This window comes from Bos taurus, chromosome 26 (genome assembly GCF_002263795.3).
Source record: "Bos taurus isolate L1 Dominette 01449 registration number 42190680 breed Hereford chromosome 26, ARS-UCD2.0, whole genome shotgun sequence".
NCBI lineage: Eukaryota > Metazoa > Chordata > Mammalia > Artiodactyla > Bovidae > Bos > Bos taurus.
Genome location: NC_037353.1, coordinates 38,010,519 through 38,031,346, shown reverse-complemented (window position 1 = coordinate 38,031,346; position 20,828 = coordinate 38,010,519). Strand labels below are relative to the sequence as shown.

The 20,828-nt window shown below is 46.7% G+C and overlaps 1 long non-coding RNA gene across 2 annotated transcripts in view; it reads right to left on the bottom strand.

The window, feature by feature from the left end:
* LOC101901937 (uncharacterized) overlaps positions 1–20,828 on the bottom strand; it is a 62,990-nt gene that overhangs the window by 33,869 nt on the left and 8,293 nt on the right. The window contains exon 3 of one of the 2 annotated variants that reach the window (XR_815773.4): positions 19,103–20,403. The exons of the other annotated variant lie outside the window; for it this stretch is intronic. This is a non-coding gene — a long non-coding RNA (uncharacterized lncRNA). Of the gene's footprint in view, positions 1–19,102; positions 20,404–20,828 lie in introns of those variants that run through there. 2 annotated transcript variants of the gene reach the window in all.

Genomic DNA, 20,828 nt, shown 5'->3' with positions numbered 1-20,828 from the left:
GGGTTGTCTAGTATCTTCCCCAGCAAACCCCAACCCCAGTGAATCAACTAGCTCCCTTCTACCCAAGTGTGGTCATAGGGTAGCAATAATATCGCCTATAGCAGGAGTCCCCCAATCTCCAGGACCTAATGCCTGATGTGGAATGGATGTAATAATAATAGAAATAAAGAGCACAATAAGTGTAATGCCCTTGAATCATCCCCAAACCACCCTTCACCCAGTCTGTGGAAAAATCATCTTGCACAAAACTGGTTCCTGGTGTCAAAAAGGTTGGGGACCACTGACCTGAGGTAACTACAAATGCAGAACCTCAGACCCCAACCAGAACCTATGTAAATCAGAAGTCAACTGTTAACACTCTCCCCAGGTAAATCTTTTGCACAAGAAACTGAGAAGCCAGTTACCTCCTCTTAAATACTTCCAGTGGCAGGGGACTCACTAGCCCATCCCCAAGGAAGCCCATGCCATCTTTCAGTTCAGTTCAGTGGCTCAGTCGTGTCTGATTCTTTGCGACCCCATGAATTGCAGCACGCCAGGCCTCCCTGTCCATCACCAACTCCCGGAGTTCACTCAGACTCACGTCCATTGAGTCAGTGATGCCATCCAGCCATTTCATCCTCTGTCGTCCCCTTCTCCTCCTGCCCCCAACCCCTCCCAGCATCAGATATTTTCCAATGAGTCAACTCTTCGCATGAGGTGGCCAAAGTACTGGAGTTTCAGCTTTAGCATCATTCCTTCCAAAGAACATCCAGGGCTGATCTCCTTCAGAATGGACTGCTTGGATCTCCTTGCAGTCCAAGGGACTCTCAAGAGTCTTCTCCAACACCACAGTTCAAAAGCATCAATTCTTCGGCGTTCAGCTTTCTTCACAGTCCAACTCTCACATCCATACATGACCACAGGAAAAACCATAGCCTTGACTAGATGGAACTTTGTTGGCAAAGTAATGTCTCTGCTTTTCAATATGCTATCTAGGTTGGTCATAACTTTTCTTCCAAGGAGTAAGCGTCTTTTAATTTCATGGCTTCAGTCACCATCTGCAGTGATTTTGGAGCCCAAAAAAATAAAGTCTGACACCGTTTGCACTGTTTCCCCATCTATTTGCCATGAAATGATGGGACCAGATGCCATGATCTTCGTTTTCTGACTGTTGAGCTTTAAGCCAACTTTTTCACTTTCCTCTTTCACTTTCATCAAGAGGCTTTTTAGTTCCTCTTCACTTTCTGCCATAAGGATGGTGTCATCTGCATATCTGAGGTTATTGATATTTCTCCCAGCAATCTTGATTCTAGCTTGTGCTTCTTCCAGCCCAGCGTTTCTCATGATGTACTCTGCATATAAGTTAAATAAGCAGGGTGACAGTATACAGCCTTGACATACTCCTTTTCCTGTTTGGAACCAGTCTGTTGTTCCAAGTCCAGTTCTAACTGTTGCTCCTGACCTGCATATTGGTTTCTCAAGAGGCAGGTCAGGTGGTCTGGTACTCCCATCTCTTTCAGAATTTTCCACAGTTTCTTGTGATCCACACAGTCAAAGGCTTTGGCATAGTCAATAAAGCTTTAACTGGTTCTAATTATTAGAAAAGCATTTATCCTTCCTTTATTGAGTACTCTCTAGGAACTTGGCACTGTGCTCAGTCCATCACATAAATTATCTCATTTACACCCAGTACTGTTCAGTAAGATGAGGGTTAACTTTGATTCTTTATATAGATGAGAAAACAGAGGCCTCACAAATCCAAATAACTTACCCCAGATCTCTCCACTAATCAGTCTGTCTCAGGACCTGTTTTCTTTGCCAGAGCTTTCTTTCTCACTACACCAGGGCCTCCCTGTACCCTCTGCCTGCTCACCTGCACTCTACCTAGAGGCAGTCTGGAGCTCAGGAGACTTTTCCATCCTCAAAGTAAAGGAAGGTGTTGTTGGTACTCAAGAGAGTCTTCAGTACCGTGGCTTTATATTTTTGTGGGTTTCATTTATCACCGACTTCATTCCTTTTCATTCGATATTGCTTTTATTGTGTGAATAAACTCTGTTGGTAACTACATAATCAGAATTTCCTTTCCTCATCAAAGTTTAGAACAAGTATAGAAATGGGCAACTGAGCAAATGAGAAGAAATTAATAAAAGTCATATGATGTCATTAGATGGCTCAAAGGTCCCTGGTTTCCAATTACATGATGCACACGGTTAGAGCAATTATGTAAAGTACACATATTTCGTGAGGGACCCCAATTACACAAGGTTCACAGATGGGCACTGCACTAGAGAAGGTATTGAACTTGCCACAAAATACCACGAGGTAGCAAGCATGATGCAAGTGTGATCAGATAAGAAGTGGAGAGCAGTGAGCCAGCTGTGAAGTTTTACTCCTTAACTATCGTGGGTGGGTAAACTCCGAACTGGAAGAGCATTGCTTTTCATCGGTCTTTCCACTAATGGCCGGAGTTGCTTCCCACGTGGCACTAGTGGTAAAGAGCCACCTGCCAATGCAGGAGACATAAGAGATGCGAGTTTGATCCCTGTGTCAGGAAGATCCCCTGGAGAAGGGCACAGCAACCCACTCCAGTATTCTTGCCTGGAGACTCCCATGGACAGAGGAGCCTGGTGGGCTACAGTCCATAGCGTTACAAAGAGTCAAACACGACTGAAGTGACTTAGCGTAGCATAGCACAGTACAGCTGACTGCACAATAGAGACTGAACACTGATATGAAACTTATGCTGTTGTTTTGGAATAAATTATATTCTGAATTCAAAAAGAAAAGTCATTTGTCTTAAATAATCATGGAAATCATTGGAAGAGACACTGCAATTTAGGGGAAAGAATTTAACACTTTTTAAATGACTACCATATTCTTCAACAGTCCAGGAAATCAAGAATCACTGTGTTTGAGAAAGAGTCGGGCACGGAACTACTGTGTGTGTGTGTGTGCATGCGTGCACGTGCGCGTGTGTGTGGTTGAGGGGATGACAAATAAAGAGGAAGGAGGAATTAGAATCAAATGATATCAAGTGGCATAAACCAGAGATCCTATACATCAAATCTACATAAATGAAATACTTTTCTGTCTGTCTGTTTTCACAGCACATGAAATGCCTGGCTGATTTTCTCCAAATTTAGAAAGTACATTTGGGGAGGCCAAATAAGATAGCTGCCATATTGCACACATGACATTCACTTAGGGAGTTTCGCAGTATCCTGGAGAAATAGACAGTCATCCCCTTGAGCAGCTGATAGTATCTATCAGTTGATTAAGAAATACATCAGGAAGCCACAGAGAAAATAAACAGCAGTTTCAAACACGAGCCCTGATTTAGAGTTCTAATGGCAGACAATCTGAATTGCAGCCCATGATTTAGATCCTCTGACATGGGCATTTCTACATGGCTGCAGGCACTGGTTGATTTAAAGATGGTTAATGATTGTCCAGGGGCTTCCCAGGTGGTACAGGGGTAAAAAATCTGCCTGCCAATGCAGGAGATGCAAGAGATGCAGGTTTGATCCCTGGGTTTGAAAGATCCTCTGGCATAGGAAATGGCAACCCACTTCTATATTCTTGCCTGGAAAATTCCACAGACAGAGGAGCCTGGCAAACTACAGTCCATGGGGTTGCAAAGAGTCAGTCACGACTGACTGAGTATGCATACATGCAGTAATTGTCCAGCGCAGTCTGGGGACTACAGCAAGGTGTGAAATATACCCCAGTACTGCCATTGGTGCCTTTGGAAGCAGCCCACACCCCCACAATCTCTGGTCTTCCTTTCCTTTTTCAAACACTCTGCATCCATGTAAGGTGTCCTTCTGCAAGACACAGGCCAGAGTCTTCAGGATAAGTGAGTTCCAGTCGGCAGTAAGCCATGCATCGTTAATGTGCAACAGATTCTCTGGGATAGATTCAACCTTTGTCACCATGGCATCTTCAGGGCAGAGGACAACACTTAGGCCCCCAGTGAGCATCCAGTACAAATCTGTCAGCTGACCTCTGTCCCGTGTGCTGAAGCTCTCCATTTATAGCACAGTAATCACAGCAGCTAACATCTATTAAAAGTTTATCTTATCCTAATCATCATGGTAAACACTCTACTGACATCACCCCATGGAACACTCCACCCAAGTGAAGAGAATTTGGCCATTTCTATCTTGAAAGTGTGTTAGCTGCTCAGTCGTGTTCTACTCTTTGCAACCCCATGGACTATAGCCTGCCAGGCTTCACTGTCCATGGAATTCTCCCAGCAAGAACACTAGAGTGGGGTGCCATTCCCTTCTCCAAGGGATCTTCTTGACCCAGGGATCGAATCCAGCTCTCCTGCATTGCAGCCAGATTCTTTATTGACTGAGACATCATCTTAGACACAAGGAAACCAAAGTGCTGGAAGATTCAGTTTCATGCTCGATGCCTCCTGCCAGTAGGTGGCAGGACCAAGATTCAAACCCAGATGAGCCAACCTCCTTGTTCAGAATGACTTCACTCTAATGCTTCATTTTAATTTTCATCCTGGGCATCTGGAAGTCCACAGTAACCCAAATGCACTTTCTCAAGGAGAAGGAAGAGGGAGGTACCTCTGCAGCGGGAATTGTCATCTTGTGCATCTCCTTGCGGCAGCTTCATTCAAGGACCTGTGACTTCCCTCATTCTGAAGTCTGAAAGTCATTTCGAGGGCTTGGGCCCTTTGCACTAGGCACTAGAGATGGATGCAAGTTTGTGGTTCTAGCTGTCCAAGAATCACAGGCTGGTCGGGTGTCGGAGGGGTAGGGTGGAGACGAAGAGACTTACAATGTGAGTGCAACGTGGCATTGAGACAGACTTGAACACTGCCAAGCTGGCATCGCCAAGCTGGCACTGAACAGGGTGGGGACATTGCAGACCCCGCCCTCCAGCAGCTTACAATCTGTCTGCCCCTCAACTGCCTAGATGCTGGGTAGTCTTGAACTCGATCACAGGGTCAAGACCAAATGTGCTGGAGGCATGCAAACGGAGTGAGATCATTGCAAGTTGAGGTCATTGCCACCCTCTAGGAGATAAAAGCAAAAACAGCCCTGACAGATGCCCTGAGTGTCCCCATTACTTCTAAGTGTTTCCCTGGAGACAGTTATTTAGGGGAGTTGGGATGGTAAAGGCTGCCACGGCCACATCTGTAGAGCAGCCCTAGGCTAAGGACTCCCCATGGCTGCTTTTAAGATTCCATGGTCCCTCGTCAGTAAGAAAACCTCAGGAGAAGACCACCTCAGTCAAGGGTGCATGAGACTGGACCCCAGTGAGTGGCCCTGGGGGTTGCTGAGGTTCAGTGAGGTTGAATGAGCATCTTGAACTTGACTCTGATTTTGAATAACACAAATAAGCAACTTTAACACTCCGAAGGGTAATTTGTAGTAGAAATAGCCTGGAGCTCTTTTTCCAGGACCACAAGGGCACACCCTCTTCTCAGAGCCCTGACCAAGGCCCAGGGGAGTTCTCCCAGCCTTCTCTGAACCAATTTTCCAAAGTACTCTGTAATTAATGCCTCCCAGAAGAGATCCTCTGCTTGTCACTGAGAAGAGAAAAATAAAAGCATTCCTGCAACTGTTTTATACCTTGGGCAGGGAAGGTTCATTTCTAGCCATCTCCAATAAAGTACCATGATGTGGGTAATAATAGAGGCCCATATTTTACAAGACAGTCCATCAAGTTCCTTCAAGCACACTCATCACTTTTCAAATGCAGAGGCAGAGTCCACATAGAGTTTGCAGGAGACATTATTGCTGTTGATAGAGCAATTTGGGCTTTTTTTTTTTCCTGTGGAATTTCTGCAACAGAATTGCTGGTTTAGTCTTTATGGCATCTGGTATTTTGTTGTTATTGTTCAGTCGCTCAGGTGTCTCTGATTCTTTGCAACCCCATGGACTGCAGTACGACAGGCTTCCCTATCCTTCACCATCTTCCAGAGTTAGCTCAAGCTCACGTCCATTGAGTCGGTGATGCCTTCCAACCATCTTATCCTCTGTTGTCCCCTTCTTCTCCTGCCTTCAGTCTTTCCCAGCATCAGGTTCTTTTCCAATGAGTTTGGCTCTTTGCATCAGGTGGCCAAAATAAGAGTATGGAGCCCCTTAAGTATGAACTGCTTCTATACTTCACTGTTTTTTTCACTCACCAAATATTTATTGAGCAACTGCTACATGCAAGACACTCCAAGACATGCTGGAGAAAACTGACTCTCCGCTCTCACGGAGCTGGCATTCTTGTGGGGGAAACAAACACAAATAAAATGATAAATGTTTGTTAAATATAATTTAGTGTGAAAGTGAAAGTGAAGTTGCTCAGTCGTGTCAGACTCTTTGCGATCCCATGGACTGTAGCCTACCAGGCTTCTGAGTCCATAGGATTTTCCAGGCAAGAGTACTTGAATGGGCTGCCATTGCCTTCTCCAGGGGATCTTCCCGACCCAGGGATCAAACCTGGGTCTCCAGCGTTGTAGGCAGACTCTTTACCCTCTGAGCCACCAGGGAAGCCCTATAATTTAGTATAGATGCTGAGTAAAGAATAGAAACAAGAAGTGACTAATATTAAGGGCAAGCTGTTTTATGGGCTCAGGCTCATGAAGGACCTCACTACAGAGAGAACTTTCATACTACATCTGGAAAAGAGCCAGCCTTGCAAAGGGCAGGAGATCTTTCAAGCTTGTGTAAATGTCCCGGGGCAGATGGATCACAGCTGAATTGGAAAAGCTGAGCGAGACACTGTGGGACTGCAGTGTGATAAGTGAGAGCAAAAGGACTAGAGGTGGGGGGTAAGGGTTGGCAAGCCAGGTGCACCCCTCTTTGCAGAAGGGTGGCCTGTCTTCTCCAATATTCTACCTGGCTTCACTGAACAACTCAACACAACAGACCAGTGCCTGAATCCTCCTCCTCGCCCCTACTTAGCACCCCAGGAGCACTATGCTCAGGCTTAAAAGGAAAAACCTGTGACACAGGGAACCCAAAGCCAGTGTTCTGTGACAACCTGGAGGGATAGGGTGGGTAGAGAGGGGGCTTCAGGAGGGACAGGACACATGTATGCCTTTGGCCGATTCATGCTGATGTATGGCAAAAAGCATCACAATTTTGTAAAGTAATTATCCTCCAATTAAAATAAATAAATAACTTTAAAAAAAAGGAACACCCAACACACTCTGGCCACCCTCTGCTTTGTTCCAGCAGTTTCTGCAGTGAGGAAGAAGCAGAGTCCCGGAACAGCGAGTGGGTGATGGTCCCCCAGCACACAGGTTCTCCCACCCCACCAAGCCAGCCCAGGGTGGCTGCGCTCAGTATGCTGCCACAGTCGTTGATAATAATTGTTGCATTAATTGGTGCTGTCCGGACCAGACAGCACGTAAAAGATCCCACTGTGTCCAATAATTAATGTTTTTCCCTCACTGCAAACGCCATTAATAAGGGGCTCTTCCAAGAAACAAGTAATTGGCTGGTGGGGCGTCATTAGGGTATTTATAGATAAGCTTTGGTCTGGAGACTAGAGGAAAGCTGATTATGTTTATTTAGACTCTATTATCTATCACTAATGTGTTATCCTGCGTTCCGATCGTCCCCATTCTCTAGGTCCTAATGACAGAGGGCACACGCACAATGTGATTTCAATGACCTGCAGCCCAGCCTTCTCCCGGTCGCTGGGGAGAGACGGGGACAGAGCGGGAGGCGATTCACAGGTTCTGCTAGCTCCCACTCATCTGCCGTGAACCTAGCCTTTCCGCCAAGAAATTTAGAGGCAGGCACTCGGAAGTACCAGGAAGACAGTTTCTCCTAATTAAACCTCAGAGGAGTGGAAGTTTCTTGGGTTTGTGATTATCTGAAGGGTTTTTGAAAATGTAAATCTGGTCGGGGAAACGTTGCTTGGAAATATAGAGGTAGGGAAGAGGCAGCTTGGGTTTGAGACGCTCTCTCGGTGGTAAGGAGTGATGAAGTCTCACCGAATGAGCAAATCTGGCAGAAATCCACATCTCACTAGACAAGCAGACCTGCTTACAAGTGCTCCCTGGACCCGGGGAAGGGGATCTGGGGGCGTGCGGGGCTGACTTTTCTCCATGCCTTTGATCCATTTGTTCTTTGCTAGAATTTTCAGAAGAGATTTTTTACGTTTCATGAAAAAGTATAGGTAGTGCAATAGTAGGAATGGACTTGATGCCGCTGGACTCTATTGATACAGTTAAAAATCATTTAAACAAAAAATGTTATGGCACGCATGTTTTATCACAGTAAAAACAATAGCTAGGAGAAGAAACAAATATATTTTAGAGGCAGAATATAAAAGCATAAGGAAGAATGAGGGTTCTAACTTTGCAACTGTATTGTATCTAATATTAGTTTTAGAAATAAATGGACTTCTAAATGGTCCCCTCTGAGTATGCAATGACCACGTTTATTTTGTAAAACCTTAACATTACGAATAATAATTCAAGGCAATTAATTTGTCAATGAAATGAGCTGAATTTGACACAACTGTCGAGTGAACTCAATCTTACTCATTTTTACAATTTGCTGTTTCACTGCTTCTGTAGACAGTTCCTTGGCTGTAATCTCACATAGGTTCCCTAGCTTTCCCTGTGACTCTTATAACTAAAGTACCCAAGGCCATTAAATAACTTTTTAAAATTATAGTTAAGTAAGTCCTTTTAAAATCTACTTTATATATAGTGGTGTGTATATTACTACTAGCGCAGTAGTGCGTATATAATCCTATACTCCTAATTTATTCCTCCCCCACCTTTTTCCCCTTTGATAACCATGTTTGTTTTTTGGGTAAATCTGTTTCTGTCTTGTAAATAAGGGCATTTACTTTGTAGCACACAGAACTACACTCAATATCTTACAATAAATTATAATCTGGAAAAGAATATATATAAATATGTATTGTAAAACTGAATTACTTGGCTGTACACCTGAAACTAACACAATATTGTAAATTAACTATACTTCAATAAAGACTTTTTGAAGTGTAGCCAGATGGATATGTGCAACTGCACTCTAAAAAGTAATACGTAACACGTATCACCCCTGCTCCATCTCTCACTGCACTGGGCGGTGGGGAAAAAGTAGAATTAGGAGTCTGGAACCTGGGTTCAAATTCAGACTCTGCCCATGTCACATGGTCTGTAAGAGACACAAAGACACCTGACCTCCTCTGGCTTCAGTTTCCACACCTGTGAGATGAGGATCCGCGCATGCGCATTTGGTAGGGGCTTTCCTGGGAAGAAGTGAGATGGTATCTGTCGAGGCACCCACTGGGCCCGTGCAGAGATGAAACAGGCCCCTCAAATATCCACCTCTCCCCATCTGCCCTGGTTTGTGTGAAAGAATCTGACACTCATGGAACGTCTACAGGCCTTCCTGCCTTCTCTGTGAAGGACACGCTCAGGATCCCTGACCTGCCTCCAGTTCTGAAATAAGCTCCCAGAAAGTTGACCTGTGCACATATGTGTGATGTAACTTTGCAAATTAAGTGTGTAATGCTTTTAGGAAAGCACTGCCCTTTCCTGGCCTGCTCCCCACCCCTGGGACCAGGTAATTTGTGGGCACATCTGTTGCAGGTGTTGGGGAATACTCTCGGAGATATTCTTAGATCTTGGCCAGGATCGAAGGTTGAGAAGCTGGCTCCTGGGACATAATGATGCCGCAGCCTCAGTCAGGTAACTGGAGCGAGGCAGGTAGGCCTGTGGGCAGTGCTGGGCCTGAGCAGAATTAGTGGGTAGCTGGGCAAACAGGGAAGCCCCAAAGAACTGCTCTCAGGGGCAAGAAAAGGAGATGGGTAACCCCCAACCCAGAGCTTCCCAGCTGGCTCAGGGGTAAAGAATCTGCCTGCCAATGCAGGAGACGCAGGTTCAATCCTTGGTTTGGGAAGATCCCCTGGAGAAGGAAATGGCAACCCACTCCAGTATCCTTGCTTGGGAAATCCCGTGGACAGTTGAGTCTGGAGGGCTACAGTCCATAGGGTCTCAAAAGAGTCGGACACAACTTAGCAGCTAAACAACAACAACCCCCAACTCAAGCATACAGATATCTATTTATCAGATATCACTTACCAGATATTACCTGGTCCAGGAAAGCAACTTAACCCCTGTTGGCCTCAGCAATCTCAGTTTGTATGGGAGGCATACAGACCTGCTTAGCTCATGGGCTGTGGTTGTTCTGGCTGGTAGCACTTTAATTTACAGAGTGCCTGCTGGGCACCCCGCATCATGCCAGGTGCTGGAAGGAGAAGGATGGCAGATCAAAGAGAAAAGGAGGAGGTGTAATCATCACCCTTGCCTGAAAGAACCCATCACTGTTCTTAAGATCTTGCCATGGCTCCTTGTTTTCCTCAGCATAAAATCCAAACCCTGTATCAAGATGTACAGAAAACTTTGGGATCCAGTCCCAGGACTTGTCTCAGCCAATATTTTGTAATGCTCCTTTGATATCCTGATATAGAATTCAGTGGAAATAGTAATAGAAGTCATCTACTCACAAGATGTTTTAATCAATATATTAATATATTAACTTTCATATGGGAGGGAGACGTAATTCATATCAAAAAAAGATGCATTTCAACTGGACAGTTCTCTGACACAACTTCACTATTCAACACAAGGGCTTGTGTTTGTGTGTAAAATCATAGTGAATGTCACAAGAAACTCATACCTGATGACAGGGTGCTGTTTGGAGACTCAAATACCGAGAGTGGTGTTGCCATGGGTGACATTTTCCCAACATGACAAGCACCGCTTGGTAATACTCCAAACAAACACAGAGCAGTCATCCCTTCATTTATATAGTAGCTCCATTCCTAGAAAATTCCATGTATGATCAACACTGTGCTAAAATTACTTTCTGTTTATGTGAATTAGAGAGTTATACCCAGACTCAGGTTATTAGAAATTGGCTTTTTACCTGCATGAATATCTACCAGAACATCCTAAAGCCTGCAGGACCCAGGCCAGCCCCTCTACGTGTAGGACTCTTGGATATGCTGATTGAAATCTTGCACCCTTGGTGCCTACTCACGTCATATATGGCATGCCCCTCCCCCAACAAATGGCTTCCCAGGTGGTACAGTGGTAAAGAATCCACCTGCCAATGCAGGAGACACAAGAGATGCAGGTTCAATCCCAGGGTTGGGAAGATACCCTGGTGTAGGAAATGGCAACCCACTCCAGCATTCTTGCCTGGGAAATCCCAAGGACAGAGGAGCCTGGCAGCCTACAGTCCATGGGGTTGCATAGAGTCATACATGACTGAGCACACTTGCAGTCCAACAGATATCCCAAATGAACTCAGGGCAGAATCACCTTCCTTGGGAATCACAGATCTAACCCCTGCCTGCTTCTCCAACACTGATCTCCTGCAGTCCTCCTGTTTAGGATGTTCTCAGCCACACATTGTAGCTTGTCTCCTTTCCTCCAACACATCAGAGGGCCTTTGAACACGCTGTTCCCTCCACCAGGATGCTCATGTCCAGCTGTTCACATGGCAACCTTCTCCTCCTTCATGTCTCCACTCAGGTGACATTTCCAGGACAGCAGGCCTCCTTAGCCACCCAATCTACAAGAGCACACCCCCCGCCCAGCTAGTCTCAATCACACAACCTTGCTCTGGCCCCTCAGGGCACACATCCTGCTGTGAAGATCTTTTTCTAGATTGTATTCCCCAGCAGGGTCAGCACATTTTTCTGAAAGGGCCAGAGAGCAAATATTTCAGGCTTTGCTGGCCATATGGTCTCTGTTACAACAACTCAACTCTGCCGTTCTCACTCAAACCCACAGTCTCATACAATATGTAAACAAATGGGTGTGGCTGTGCACCAATAAAACTTTATTTACAAAAACAGGCAGAGGCTGGGCTTGGCCCCTGCCCGTTTTTGTGAATCAACAATCCCTGCACTGGACTATCACTCCATGTCTGTCTGTTTACTCTTGAACTCTTCCTGTCTAGCACATTGTGGGGAATACATAGCAACTGAATGAAGGTATTTTGGAAAAATGAGTTTGTCTAGCTGGAATGAGGGACAACAGAGAACACAAAAAAAGACCTACCTAGTTTGTTCTTGTTGTTGTTTAGTCCTGTCTGACTCATGTGACACCATGGACTGTATGTCCATGGGATTTCCCAGGCAAGAATTCCTCCTCCAGGGGCTCTTCCCAACCCAGGGATCAAACCCATGTCTCCTGCACTGGCAGGCGGATTCTTTACCATGGAGCCACAGTGGCTCACGCCCATTATTAGCGCCTATGGAATCGGGCAGGCGAATTCAGGGAGGGCTTCCTGGAGAAAGTGACCCTGAGCAAAAGCTGAAAGAAAGATGGCATTTGGACCATGGTGGTAGTCCTGGCACTCACTTGCTCAGTTAGTTAATCCATTCCTTCATTCAGGGATATTTGTTCAGTGTCATATCAGCTGCTTATAAGACGAAGATGAATACACAGTGCTCTCAGGGAAGGAAGAGATGTTGATCCCGGGGTCAGGACAGTCTGGAGATTCCAAAGATGCTGTGGACCAGTCATGCTTCTGGGTGCCTTGTGCGCAGACAGGGTCACATCTAAGCTTGGCTCAGTGGTGCCCCAACTGGACCTTTATCTCACCAACCATCCACACCATCCAATCCCACTGTGAAATCAATGTACCCATCATCAGCATCTCCTCGAACCTTGAACCCCACGTCGCAGGGTCCCAGCCCTCTGCCCCCCTCATCCTAAACACAGCCCATTCCTGCAGCCTCCTTCACACAGCAGCATAATCACATGCTCTTTCCAGGAAGCGATGCCCTAATGGTGGGTCTTCAGATGGAGGCCTGGGGGCATTTTGAACAGTGGTACCCCTGGGCCATCAGATTACCAGCCCCCAGGTAATCTAAATCTGGTTTTAACTAACTGGAGACGGATAGTTCAGCAGCCTGATGGGTACATTGAGAACTTGGTTGACGATTCTTTGATCTTTTAAGAAATTATTTGAAATCCTTTTTTCAAAAGAGTCAACATTATCTGTGCTCTTCCCTCTCAGTTGACTTCCCTCCAGAGTTCAAGAACTTGTACCTCCTGCAAACCTCATCTGTTCTTTTTTCTCTCTTGACTTTGGCTTCTCAGACATTCAGAGCCAAATACACAGTAACCCCAAAGCACCTGGACCCTAGTGGTGGACACGCTGCATAGTAAGTCCTCACCTGAATGGATTCTGCTGCCTATTTCTCTTCCCTGAGGATTTCTGGTTGAAATCCTCATCATTTGTGAAATGATGCTGGCTGCATATCTCTAGGCCAACTCAAATACTTCCATGGATGAGCCAGTGCTCTTTATGTACAAAGTAATCATAATTCCAGAATGTTCTCTGTATATATCCCCACCCCCTCTAACCCTGAACCTATTTTATTAATATTGAGCTTAATTATTTTGAAGTTTAGTTTAAACCACTCAATTCATTATTAGCACTTCAAAAATAATACATTTTATACCTGCTAATGTGGGGTGAAGATAGATAAATGAATTTCTCAATCCACGGTTGATGTTGTGCCATAAAAATAAATGAGGAAACATTCCCTATGGGAACTCTATACCATGACCTTCTTGTCTGAATCTCAGGTCTGTAGCCTTGGGGTGATCCTGATTTAATAATGTACCAGGTAGGGCAGCCCTGTAGCACTCCTGCAGGGAACATCCCAGGGAGAGTTGGGGACCACAGCCTAGAAGCTACAAAGGGTCACTCACACACAAATCTCCCAGTGGGGTGACTAAGAGCCCAGCTTTGGGACAGAAACATAAAGTGAAAGAAAGTAAAGTCACTCAGTTATGTCTGACTCTTTGCAACCCCATGGGCTGTAGCCTACCAGGCTCCTCCGTCCATGGGATTTTCCAGGCAAGAGAACTGGAGTGGGGTGCCATTTCAGGCCCCTGTTTCATCCCTCTGTTAGCTGGGATGAATTCAATAAAGCAAGTGTTTTGGGGGGGTCAGGCTCCTTGCCGAGCAGTGGCAAAAACAGGTAAAAGGACAGAAGATCTGTGCCCCCAGACCTACCCTTGGCGTGGGGGTGAGACCACAATTATCAAGGGAGCTACCAAGTAAACAAGGTCATTCCAAATTGTGTTCAGGTTTCTGGCTGGACAGGCAGACCTCCCGATTCCTAGAAAACTGTCCAGAATCCCCACTGATATGCCAATGGGGACAGGACAATGTCACTCTCCCCATAAGAGAGAAGAAGAGGACAAAACACTGGTCCTAACAGTGGGAGAATCAAAACAAAGAACAAAGAGGGAGGGAGGTTTAAAAGAGCTGAGGATTCTCTTTTGCTAGAGTAAACCAATGGCTCTCTTGCAAGTGATCACTGCTGGTTGTGAAACCCAAGGGACTGTCTGTCAGCCCTGTGATTCCAAGGGTCTAGAGACCCGAGGCCTCCCTGCCAGGACCAAGCCTGTGACTCTGTGTCATTAACAGTGGCGTTCAGAGGACCACAATGCTGTGCTGAGCATCACTGATGACCGTTTGATTAGCTGACAAACTAAAGCTCTCTCTTCTCTGCACCTGTCTTCAGATAATGCTGCTCTGGGCCCACCTTGAAGAGGGATGAATCCCCCTCGAAAAATGACAAGGGTTTCTTGCCCCACCAATGAGCCAGTGACACTCTCAGACCCTTCAGAAAATAGTCACCTGTGCCAGCAATCTCGGGGCCTGCCGGCGACATCTAAACACCAGGATCTCGCAGCGAGAAGCAGGGAAGGCACAAAAGTCTACCTCGCCACCTTTTTAATGAGTAAGATCCTCTGGCTGCTGCCAGGGCCCTCAGAGACCAGCTATTAATGAGCGCTTAGAATAGATTGTGCCTGTTTTATACATGTACGGTGGCCTGAGAGAGACACTTCAATTTCCATCTTACATCTGCTGCCATGTTCAAGTGTCTCCTTAAGGGCAGGAAAGCACTTGGAAAATTTTGTCTTTAAAGAGACATGTTCAAAGAGAGTGCATCCACATTCTATATGTGAGCTCTTTTTCAATTTTCAAAGTATATATTTAGATTATGTATATGAGGATGTGAGCAGCGTCGGCAGGCAGCCAGGCCCCAGCTGCACACACAGCCCTCCCTGCCTCTCGGGGCTGCAGGGAGAGGGGCTTCTGGTTTTGTCCTCAGAGTCATTGGCTTCACTCAGTGAGCTGGGGATGAGTGCAGGGGACGGGGACCACCTATGTTTTGTTCCTATTTACGGACTCTGGTCCTAGGTAGCAGGTGATGTGGACTATGATGACTTGATGAGCTGAGATGCGGGAACATGGGCTGGACCAGAGCATGCGCCAGGTAGGGCCAGAAAGGAGGCGTGGCTGGCAGAACCCACACAGGGGCAGGTAATGGAACTGGATTCCTATGGCAAGTTTTCAAGGGGTCTTTCCGAAAGAAGAGGGCTTGAGGAGCAAGAAGGAGGAGCTGGAGGTAAGAAGGGACTTCAGAAGACAGCAGAGGCTTGGAGGTCTCAGTGACGGCCCTGTTGTCGTCGTCGGCAATGGGGAAGGAGCGTGAAGGATGGGGATGTATGAGGTGGGCTCGTGGTGTGAGGGAAAGCACAGCTCTTGCACCGACCAGCTGTCCTGGTCAGCTCTGCACACATGCGAGCTTAGTTGCTAAGTCATGTCTGACTCTTGGCGACCCCATGGACTGTAGCCTGCCAGGCTCCTCTGTCCATGGGATTACCCCAGCAAGAATACTGGGGTGGGTTGCCACTCCCTCCCCCAGGGGATCTTTCCAACCCGGGGATCAAACCCGCATCTCCTGCATTGGCAGGTGGATTCTTTACCTTATCACCTAGGAAGCCCCTAGTCAGTTCAGGCTGCTACAACAAAAGGGCCACAAACTGAGGGATTGAACAGCAGATGCTTATTTTTCACAGTCCTGGAGCCTGGAAGTCCAACATCAGGGTGCTGGCATGGTCAGTGTGCAGTGACAGCTCTTTTCCTGGCTTGCAGACAGCCACCTTCTCACTATGTCCTCACTTGGCAGAGAAAGAGAGAGCTCTGCAATCTTCATCCCCTTTTAAGGGCACCAATCCCATTATGGGGCTCCATCCTCATGACCTCATCCAAACCTAATTACTTCCCAAAGGCCCACCTCCTGATATTAATACCATCACATCGGGGGTTAGGGTTACAACATATGAACTGCAGTGGTGGGGGGGTGAGTGGGAGGAGGGGAGAGATACACATTCATTCCAAAGCACCAGCTGTGTGATCTTGGTCAAGTTGCTTAGCCTCTCTGAGCCTCCACTTTTCATTGGTAAAATGGGATCATAATCCCTCTCCCATATTCTCATGTTGTGAGAGTAACATGACGTGCCACATGTACAGAGCCTGGGACATGGGTGGAGCTGACTCAGTGGTGTCTGTGTTTGTTTCTACAGCCCATTAATCATGTGACTCCTCCAGAACAGGAAACACATCCTCCAATCAACCTCAGAAGACCCACAGAATAAATGTATCATGAACAGCAGAAATCCAGAGAAATAAACGTGTTTGTATTTTGAAAAGGGACAGTGAAGGATGAAAGTTGCTGACAGTGTGAATTACTGTTGATTTCATCATTGTTGCCATCCCCGAAACAAACAGCCCCAGAAAGCACAGTGGTTCCAACCCTAGGTCTGAGGCATCCCTGGGCGTTTCCAATTATCTCCACATGCATTAAACAAAACTCGGATCAGAGCTAACTAGAGTTTTCTCTAATTCAAAACGTGACTGTTCTCAGTCATCAGCACTTTGCAAGTAGGAGAGGTGCCACAGAATCGTGCCATGGCAGGGTCTGCCTCTGCTTCTTCCATTACTCTTTGCTCACAAGCTCTATATTCTTGAGGTAGCGATATGTCCAGTTCAAGATTCTGCTTCCTGCTAAGTATGGCCATGTGGCTAAGGTGTGGTCACTGAAACAAGAGAAACTCACAGAGGATTTCAGGGAAGGTTCTTTGAAAGGAAGAAGAGATGACAGGAGAAAGACCCCTTTGTTTTACCCTGTTCCTTCCTTCCTGCTGCCTGGAATGTGGACGCAATGACTGGAGCAACAGCAGACATCTTGGCACACCGAGGATGGAAGCCAAGTGTTGGGAATGGCAGAGCAAGAAGAGAGACACAGACTGGGCCCCACATGATCGTGAGGTCACCACACCAGCCTCCCCAGGACTTCTTGTACATTAGAGGGAAAACCTTTATGCATTTAAGCCACTATTTTTGGAGTTTTCTGTTGGGTGCAATATATATCTAGTAACTAACATATATATTGAGTTACTAGAGACTGCTCTGTGTCCCTGGCTACTAACCCATGCTTGGCAGGAAATACAAGTGGGGGTGGTATGTAAGGGGGCAGAACGTCCCGGTGCCAGGGGAGCATCCAACAGCATCTTCTCACTAGTGCCCACTGATCTTGGCTTGTTCTAGCCCTGGGCAGTGATCCATCCCTCCCTGTTTTACGTTCTAGAGACCTCCAACCTAAGCCAAAATCCAATGTGGGGCAGGGTGCTGCCGCAGGAAAAGAACATAAGTCTGCATGAGCCTTGGTTCAAGTCTTACCTTTGAATCTTAACAGCTGTGTCACTTTGGGCAAAACCACTTAACCCTTGAGCTTCAGCTTCCTTCTCTGAAAAATGGGAGTCCCAGTAATGCCCACCACAAAGGGCTCCATGGATAATGTGAATCAAGTCCCTGAAATTCAGCCCTTAGGAATGACAGTTGTGATTATTACAGATTAGTTACGCATTGATGTTATTATTTTCAGAGAGAGGTCTTGGGGCTGTGGCACATTCTCCCCAGGTGACACTAGTCATAAAGAATCCGTCTGCCAGTGTTGGAAACACAGGAGTCACAGGTTTGATCCCTGGGTCGGGAAGATCCCCTGGAGGAAATGGCAACCCACTCCAGTCTTCTTGCCTGGGACATCCTGTGGACAGAGGAATCTGGCGGGCTACAGTCCACGAGGTCACCAAGAGGCAGATACGACTAATCACGCATGCGTATGTATACACTTGTTCTCTTTCCCAGGCGAAGTGGAATCAGCTTTAATGCCATAAAGGTCAATCCTAACTGAGGACTGGCAGGAGGAGACCCAGCCCCTGTCACTGGCTTCGCTGCTGTCTAGCTGTGTGACCTCAGGCTAGTCACCAACTCTTTCTGAGCGGCAATTTCCCAAGGATGCCAGACTCCATCTCCAAGACCCCTCCCAGCATCAAAGTGCAGTAACCCCAGGAACACAAGGGAGTCTGAGAACCAGGATCAGAACAGACAGTCCACCTGCTGTACTTCTAGCGGTGCCGATTTTACCCCCAGCCTCTCTCCACCAGTCATTTACAATGTTCTTACTTATTGAATTCCTATCATATCAAGGACCCGATTCTGGAAGAAGTGTTATTTCTGCAGACACTGAGGCTAGATCTCAGGACTCAGGCGAGGAGACACTTGGGCACATCATTTGTCTCACTTTACGTAAACTTGATGTAAAAACTCAGATGTGCAAATAAATTGGAAGGTTGTTGGTTTGTAAAAGAATCATCGAGAAGCATAAATAATCTTGCTCGTCTCTCTCAGTCACATGAATCGCCCACACAGTTGAGGGTAATGACATTATGCTTAGTCCCGAGCTATCGAGCTTGAGATTCTCGAGCTCACCTATCATTAGTTCGATGCTGTCCATAAAACTCCCACCAAGTAAGCACTCTCATCCTCATATTGCCAATAGGATAGAAGGACAGAGAAGTTATTATACATACTTAGCTTAAGTCAAGGTCAGGCAGACAATAAACAGTTGAACCAGGATGATAATCTAGATCTAATCTAGGTTGTCACCATAGCACCACATTCTTAAGGCCTAAAAGAGAAACAGCACAAAACGGGATGATGCCAGAAGAGAACTGGCTGTCTATGTGACCTGGGGACAGTTGAGGAATCTCTCTCTGCCTGTTTTCTCATGTAGCAGAAATGTGCATTGGATAGATCAGATCCCCATTCTACAGAGCAGCGCCTGTTGGTACATCTCCAAGCTGCCAGGACGTCCCGACCCACTACATAACTCAATATGTATCAAGGCTGCCAAGGGGAGAGCAGCTAGCCATGGAACAATGGCCTACTTGGAACCTCCCAATGGACAGAAGACTGGGGACCCTGACTTCACACATCTTGCCTGCCCGTCTCCAGCTGCCTCCAGAACACCATGGGTGTCTCCACTGGGTCTCCAAACCCAGACAGGTCTGCCTACAATCCTAAACATGCAATGCTTGGGCTCTGTGGAGTCGCTGGGCTATCTGTTGTTGTTTAGTCACTAAATCCTATCAAACTCTTTGCAACCCCATGGACTGTAGCCCACCAGACTCCTCTGTCCACGAGATTTCCCAGGCAAGAATACTTGAGTGGGTTTCCATTTTCTTTCCTGAAGGATCTTCCCGACCCAGGGATCAAACCTGCATCTCCTGCATTGGCAGGCAGATTCTTTACCACTGAGCCACTCAGGAAGCTGGACTATTTGAGGGCTCTCTAAATGTCTACCCCAACTCCTGCTCTACTTACAAACTCTCTCTCCACCCAGGGAGTGGGGGCCCCTCGATTGCACTAATGTCGACCTACATCAGCCAGACAGTGCCAAATGATGTCACCGTTCCATGTCACCCTGTGAGACTTTCGCAACAGACGGTGTTGCTATAAAAAAATTAACAAGCCAACAATTGACACTCGAACTCTTTTGTATCCGCCGATGAATCTGATGCCCACGTGTTGCCAAAAGCATTTATTGTCTCATAATTTGATTTACTTTTCTCCATGCTGCTCTCGATGCCTGCAAGTAGGGGCAAAATGGCTGATGTCTCCAGATGCCACGGAGGCTAATAAAGCTTGCTGTGCTCCCAGCATGCTCTCTGCTGTCAGAAACCGGCAATTAACTTAATAGGGTTCTTGAAATGGAGTCGATCCGGGAAATGCGGCATGTGTTGACACTCTCCCGCTGATCCAGGCAGCCTCCCACCATTGACTTGCCAGGTCTGTTTGCTATTTGAATTATTTAGGAGCTTGTTATGTGAATTAAAAAGCAGCACTTTGCAGCATTAAGTCTAATATTTTATGATCTTCAATTGATTAGGTGGGCTTTCAGGATTACATGCAAAGGTTAAGATAAAACACGCCTTAGACAGGCGGCTCTCGCCAGCCTGCTTTGCTTTTCAAAAACCTAGATGAAAACCCAAAAGGAGCCTGCCTCCTTTCTCACTTCCAAGCAAGTCTTCTGGAACCTGTTTCCAGACCATTAAAGGGCTTTGCCACCCTGAGGATACCAGGCTCCCTGGGTTTTCAGGACCAAAAGGAGGCTGGTCCCTCCTTTCTCTAGTTTTTCTTTTGTCTCTTTCTTGGAACAAAGATACCAGTGATGACATGATCCCAGAAGGACGGCCTCCCAAGCCTGGGCCTGCAAAAGGAAAACCCTGCTGTTGGTTCCCAGCCACTCGCTTGGACTTGGATGGGCACCACTGTCACACCTGCCTTTGGCCAAGGGTGTGTATAGCCCACGCCCCATGCGGCACCAAGCTTATAGTGCACCAAGCTCCAGAGGACTTCCCCTGCCATGTGCCCATTCACACCTGCCTGCCCTACCAGCTGCCACCGCCCTCTCTCCTGGCTGATGACAACAGTGTTCTACAAGGATTTTCCCATCAGTCCCCACCCAATCCACCCTACACCCAGCAGCCTTATCTTTCTAAAACCCAGCTCTGGCTATGACACTCCCCAGCTCAAAACCCCTCAGTGGCTCCTCATGGCCTCACCAATCTGGCCTCAGGCTCTCTTTCTAGCCTCATCTGCTATTGCTCCCATATGAACCAGCCAAACTGAGCC